Consider the following 7,547-nt stretch of genomic DNA (forward strand, 5'->3'; position numbering starts at 1 on the left):
GGTTCTCTTACTTTGGTAAGGTTCCTGTCTCTGATGTGGGTACTGCGTTGCTTTGTGCGCGGCTGCGTTTCCCACCCCTCATGTCTACACTGCTCTGGGACGTCCCATTGGTGAAGATTATGAAGGGGCGGCGACTGTCGGAGGACGTAAGAGAAAACTGAATTTTTGTAAAATCTTACCGTAAAATTCCTTTCTCTGAGTCCTCCGACAGTCGCCGTCCGCGCCCCTCTTTTGGGGTTTTTGTTTATGTACTCTACTGCTATGCTACCAAACTGAGTTGAGGATGCTGGAAGCAGGGAGGTATTGACTGAGGGGACCGCCCCCTAGGGGTGTGATATGCTAAAAGCTTTTATATTAACAAATCTTGTTGCCTAGCTACTCCTACGGAGCAAAGGTCAATACCCATTGGTGAAGATTATGAAGGGGCGGCGACTGTCGGAGGACTCAGAGAAAGGAATTTTACGGTAAGATTTTACAAAAATTCCGTTATTCAGTCGAAAGGATTGCATGAGGACTCGGGGGCATACAATGCGACTGGAGGAGAAGCGTTTTAACCTCAGGCAACGTGGGTTGTTCTTTACTGTTAGGGCTACAAGATTGTGGAATTCTCTACCACAAGAGGTGGTTTCTGCGGGAAGTATGGTGGCTTTCAAAAGACTTTTAGACGTACATCTCAAGGAGAAAAACATTCAGGGGTATGAGAGATGATTAACGACCACACACACCTACACAGCTTGAACTGGATGGACTATTGTCTTTATTCAACCTCAACAACTATGTAATATACTTCATAAATCAAACTCTATTCGCCATCTTTCACTGTATGGTACTATGAATCCTCGGACATTCCCAAGGATAAAGGTGTGGCAAAAGGTTTTTTATCATCTAGAGTTAATTAACAGGGTTAATATAGCAGAAATGACGCTGTCGGATCACGTACCTGTTTGCTTGATTTTAAAGATCCCTTCCCTACCGGTTAAAAACAACAAACTGGAGGTTAAATGAGATACTTCTTGACGACCCGGGGGATAGAAAGCGGCTGATGGATGAGTTGACGCTCTTTTTTTGTCTCCAATATGGAGCCCGTTCCCTATGCAAACAAAAATCTTCCACATTAATTTCTAAAATTAAGACGGCAGGGAATTTGATAGTTCATGATACCACATCTATAGCTAAAGAATTTCGTAAATTCTATCAACAATTGTATCAGGTCCATTCCATCTCTAACGATACTCAAGAATGTAGGCAAAAAATCAGTGAATATTTCGCAACTGCACAACTCCCTTCTCTTCCCAGTGCCTCATTGGCAAGTTTAGAGGAGGAGGTCACAATAGATGAACTTAAATATGCATTAGATTCCATGAAGTCAGGAAAAGCACCAGGCCTGGGCGGCTTTTCGATTAAATACTATCGAAGCTTCCAGGACCAATTGCTACCACATCTACAAGCATATATTGCTCTGTCCTCCCAAGGTGGCCATTTACGTCCCGAAACCCTACACGCCCATATCACGATCCTCCCCAAACCTGGGAAAGACCTGTGTTTATGTAGTAGCTTTCGACCGATTTCATTACTGAATACTGACTTGAAGCTATATGCAAAGGCTCTTGCAAACAGACTGCTTCCACTGATCCCGCAATGGATCTCGAAAGACCAGACGGGCTTTATCCCAGGCCGAGAGGCAAGGAATAATTCCCTTCGTACATTGTCTCTGGTTTCTTATGCCAGACACACTGCAGAACCCACCCTGTTACTCTCTACTGACGCCGAAAAAGCGTTTGACAGGGTGGACTGGGTCTTCCTTATGGAGACCCTGTCCTCCCTGTGAATTGGCCCTCGGATGATGGATAGAATTAAAAGTATGTATGATACACCAACGGCGCAACTACGAGTGAATGGTACACTAAGCGATTCCTTCACTCTCTATAATGGCACTCAACAGGGTTGCCCTCTTCCCCCCCCCCCCTTTTATTTGTTTTGTTCATGGAACCCTTTCTTTCTAAGATTAGGTTAAACCCTAATATTAATGGTATTCAAGTAGGTCGGTATGAACACAAATATGCCACATATGCGGACGATGTTTAGTTTTATGTTCAACAACCTATGATAACACTTCCTAACTTGATGTCAGAATTTAATGCATATGGTGCTCTTTCAAATTTTAAAATAAATTTGTCATAATCTGAGATCTTAAATGTATCTATTTCTCCCAAACTTGTTGCCTCCCTAGAGCCATCTTTTCCTTTTGTGTGGCAAAAACGCTCCTTACAGTATTTGGGAATACGCCTTACTGCATTCCCTAGTCGTCTTTTCCGTGAGAATTATATGCCCATGTTGAACAATATTCATCCAGATTTGAGAAGGTGGTCCTCCCTGGCTCATTCATGGTTGAGCAGAATTAATGCTATTAAAATGAATATTCTGCCTAGATTATTATTCATGTTCCAAATGATACCTTTTTTGGTCCCTACGGGATTCTTTAAAAAATTGACAGCTTTGGTTGGCAAGTACGTATGGCATTGTAGACATCCTCGAATTGCTCAACGCCAATTGGTTAGACCTAAAAAGGCGGGAGGCTTAGCTCTCCCCGATTTTAAAAAATACTATGAGGCAGCAGTACTTCTCCGAGTGATAGATTGAAAACAACATAAGGATACCAAACTTTGGGTTCAACTAGAGTCGGATATGTACCATACTACTTTATATACACAGGTGTGGATACCACGTCAACACAGACCACACTTTGGAGATATTTCTCCCCTAACTGCCTCTACGTATGCCATATGGGACTCCATACATAAGCGTAACCACTGGCCCCATAATTCTCCTCTGATGCCCCAATTAGGCCATTCTTACTTTCTACCAGGGAACATGGACACTGCTTTTGGTAAGTGGCTCCCTATTTTCCCGCCTACACTGCATCATGTCACTTCGGCCAGAGGAATGTTATCCCTTTCAGAATTGAACCCCAATTCATCAACAACAACCACAATGATTAAATGGCAATATAGACAAATATTTGGATTTGTTCATGCTTTACCTAAGCCTAGTTGCTCATTGGCAGAGTTGAATCCTATTGAAGAGATCCTGTCAAGATCACAAACACCCAAAGGCAGCTTATCTGACTTGTTTAAAGCATTAATAAAAATTGAGAAGACATCAGGTAGCCCATTTTTATTGAAATGGGAGCAGGACCTAGACCTCCCTTTAACCACTTCCATACCGGGCCATAGTAAAATGATGCTGGCAGGAAGGGCCCCCGCGATCCGGGCAGCCGTCATATGACGTCCGCCCGCTACTGCGCGCCCCCAGGGGTGCGCAGCGCGGAGATCAGGGATGAGGCTCGTCCCTCGGACTGAGCCCATCCCTGATCAAGGTAAACAGCCAATGCAATGGCTGTGTCCAATCACAGTCGGTCACAGAATGTCAACAGAGAACACGGTAACTAGCTGTTTCGGTGTTCTCCTCCTCACACACTGATCCTGTGTGAGGAGGATATTGTAGTAACAGCTAGTTACTGATCATAGTGCACCCCAAAACACACTGATTGCCCCCCCAATAAAGAGTACCTGTCACTAGCCAATCAAAGTACCTGTCACTAGCCCATCAAAATACCGGTCACCAGCCCATCAGAGTACCCAAGTACCTGTCACCAGCCCATCAGGTACTCTGATGAAAGGTACTCGGGTACTCTGATGGGTTGGTGACAGGTACTCGGGTACTCTGATGGGCTGGTGACAGGTATTCGGGTACTCTGATGACAGGTACTTGGGTACTCTGATGACAGGTACTTGGGTACTCGGGTACTCTGATGACAGGTACTTTGAGTACCTGTCATCGGAGTGCCCGAGTACCTGTCATCAGAGTACCCAAGTACCTGTCATCAGAGTACCCGAGTACCTGTCACCGACAGGTACTCGGGTACTCTGATGGGCTGGTGACAGGTATTCGGGTACTCTGATGATAGGTACTTGGGTACTCTGATGATAGGTACTTGGGTACTCTGATGACAGGTACTTGGGTACTCTGATGGGCTGGTGACAGGTACTTGGGTACTCTGATGGGCTGGTGACAGGTACTTGGGTACTCCGATGACAGGTACTCGGGTATTCTGATGACATTCTGATGACAGGTACTCGGGTACTTTGAGTACCTGTCATCGGAGTACCCGAGTACCTATCATCGAAGTACCCGAGTACCTGTCTTTAGAGTACCTGTCTCCAGCCCAGAGTGCCCGAGTACCTATCCGCACCCCATCAGATTACCCAAGTACCTGTCTCTAGCCCATCAGAATACCCAAGTACCTCTCTGAAGCTCATCAGAGTACCCGAGTACCTTTCTGAAGCTGATCAGTGTACCTGAGTACCTGTCTGCAGCCCATGCCTCCTAGATTGTGTGTTGGGGTGTTTGCTTTCCAAAATGGGGTCATTTTGTGGGGGTTTCCATTGTCCTTGGGTTCCAGGGCCTTCAAAAGTGTGATTGGTTGTAATGAAATTATATGTGTAATTTATGCTCCTAGAACACCTGACGGTGCTCCTTGCATGTTGGGCCTCTGTATGTGGCTATGCTGTGACAAAGTCCCACACATGTGGTTTCGCCATACTCAGGAGGAGTAACAGAATGTATTTTGGGGTGTCATTTTTGCTATGTACATGCTATGTGTTAGAAATATCCTATAAATTGACAACTTTGTTTAAAAAAAAGAAATGTGTTTTCATTTTCTTTCCACATTTTCCAAAAACTTTTGGAAAAAAATAACATGTTCAAAAGACTCATTATGCCTCATAGAATTTACTTTGGGGTGTTTGCTTTCCAAAATGGGGTCATTTTGTGGGTAATTCCATTGTCCTGGTGCTCCAGGGCCTTCAAAAGTGTGATAGGTCGTTAGGAAATTATATGTGTAATTTATGCTCCTAGAACACCTGACGGTGTTCCTTGCATGTAGGGCCTCCGTATGTGGCCAGGCTGTGTGAAAGTCTCACATATTTGGTATCGCCATACCCAGGAGGAGTAGCAGAATGTATTTTGGGGTGTAATTGCAAGTATGCATATACTGTGTGTGAGAAATAACTTGTTATTATGATAATTTTGTATATAAAAAATAAAAAATAAATAAAAATTATTTCTTCATTTTCCCAAAAATTGTTGGAAAAAATTACAACTTCAAAAAACTCACCATGCCTCTTACTAAATACCCTGGAATGTCTACTTTCCAAAAAGGGGTCATTTGGGGGGTATTTGTACTGTCCTGACATTTCAGGGCCTCAAGAAATTAGATAGGCCGTCGGTACATCAGGTGTGATCAATTTTCAATGATTGGCACCATAGCTTGTAGACTCTATAACTTTCACACAGACTAAATAATAACCGCTAATTTGGGTTATTTTTACCAAAGATATGTAGAAGTATAAATTTTGGCCCAAATTTATGAAAAAAAAATTACTTATTTGCAAAATTTTGTAATAGAAACTAAAACAAAATGTGTTTTTTTTTCAAAATTTTCACTCTTTTTTCACTTATATTGCAAAAAATAAAAAAACCCAGTGGTGATTAAATACTACAAAAAGAAAGCTCTATTTGTGTGAAAAAAAATGATAAAAAAATTGATTGGGTACAGCGTTGTATGACTGAGTAATTATCATTCAATGTCAATGTATCATGTGAGAGCACTGAAAGCTGAAAATTGGTCTGGGCAGGAAGGGGGTGTAACTGCTCTGTATGAAAGTGGTTAACTGATCAACAACGTAAACAGATATTACAGCTAGTACATACTTCTTCTATTTCTACACAATCTTCAGAACTAAACTATAAACTGTTGTCTAGATGGCATTACTCTCCTAGAAAGTTGCGGTCAATGTTCCCAGACTACTCGGCTCTCTGTTGGAGAGGATGCGGAGAAGAAGCTTCTCATGCCCATATGTGGTGGTCATGCCCGGTTCTGCGCCCATACTGGTCCTCTGTGTTGCATTGAATCAACGCCATCCAGGGGTATCCAGTGTTGGATGATCCCTGGGTGGTCCTGTTCCATTGCTCAGGAGAACCAGTGGCAAGGTATAAGCGATCTATTACCCCTCATCTATTAGATGCGGCGAAATCCCTAATCCCTAAACTAAGGAAAAAACCCACTATCACTACTGTCCAAATGTGGTTAGAACGAGTCGCACATGCAGCTCGGATGGAGGATCTTTCTCTAACTTTAAAAGATCAAGCTCATACATACCTTAAAAGATGGGCTGGTTGGCTCTCCTTTACATGTTCATCGGAATATATCGAAACTATGTCATCTAATACAAATACTTTGACTTAAGAAGTCCACGGAGGTCTCCGGATGATACCTTCCCTTTTCTTCCTTTCCCTACCCCTCTTTCTGTTTTTTTTTTTTTTTTCCCGTTATGATCATATAGAAGTTCAGTGTGATAGTTTGATCCAAATATGTCACATATCTTAGATATGGCTATTCCATTTGTAATTTGAATAATGACATACGTTAATAGGTTGCAATATGTTATGCCAATACGGCAAAATTACTTATTGTTTGAATAATGATATATAGTCACACACTACACCATGTTATGCTAATATGGCTATATTTTACATTTATTGTTTTGTTTGGAATCTTTTGAGTTTTTCAAATTTTTTAATTTTTTTCTTATTCTCTCGTTCTTCTTGTTGGAAAATCCTTATTTTTCTTTTCAATAAAAAAATTATTAAATAAAAAAAAAAAAAGGAAATAAATGTTCCTAATATGAAACATTTCTAGCTAAATTCTAGTAATGTTTGCCGGCTTATAGTACCCTGAAAAAGTCTAGCCACTTGCCAACCGCCTAACTGAGAACGTGCGTCATGAGTTTGGCGCTAAATACCGGTGTTATGGCAGCAGCTAGCTGCCAAAACCCCATTTTTGTTTTTTCCATTAGGTGATCCCATCTGTGTATTCGCCAAAGGATCACTTTTATAGGGAGCGGGAGAGGTGGCCCCCCACTTGGCACTATGCCCTTGGAGGACTGGAAGCGACCTCCAAGGTCACATCCGGTTCTTGGGCTTAAAGACATGATTTGTTTTGTTTTTTTAAGTCAAAGTGTAAATTTTTTTTTCTTTTGCTATTTAAGGGTAATTGTGAGATCTGGGGTCTTTGTCCCCAGATCTCTTAATAAAGAGGACCTGTCATGCTTATTTATATTACAGGGGATGTTAACATTCCTTGTAATAGGAATAGAAGTGATTAAAAAAAAATAATAATAATAATAAAGGGTCAGAGCCGGTTCACACTGCGTCGCTCCGACTTAGGGGGCGACCTGTGAAGTCGCGTGCAGCGCGACTTTGGCGCGACTTGCATGGACTTCATAAAATGAATGTCTATGCAAGTCGCCTCCAGGTCGCCCCGAAGTAGTACAGGACCCTTTTTCTAAGTCGGAGTGACTTGTGTCGCTCCTATTAGAACCGGTCCTGTACTACACTATGGGAGCGACGGTGCATGACTTGTCAGGCTGACCAAGTCGCCTGACAAGTCGTACCAGTGTGAATGGACACTTAGTGTAAAAATAAAA

The sequence above is a fragment of the Pelophylax lessonae genome, assembly GCF_965119305.1.
Source record: "Pelophylax lessonae genome assembly, chromosome: 6".
NCBI classification, from domain to species: Eukaryota; Metazoa; Chordata; class Amphibia; order Anura; family Ranidae; genus Pelophylax; species Pelophylax lessonae.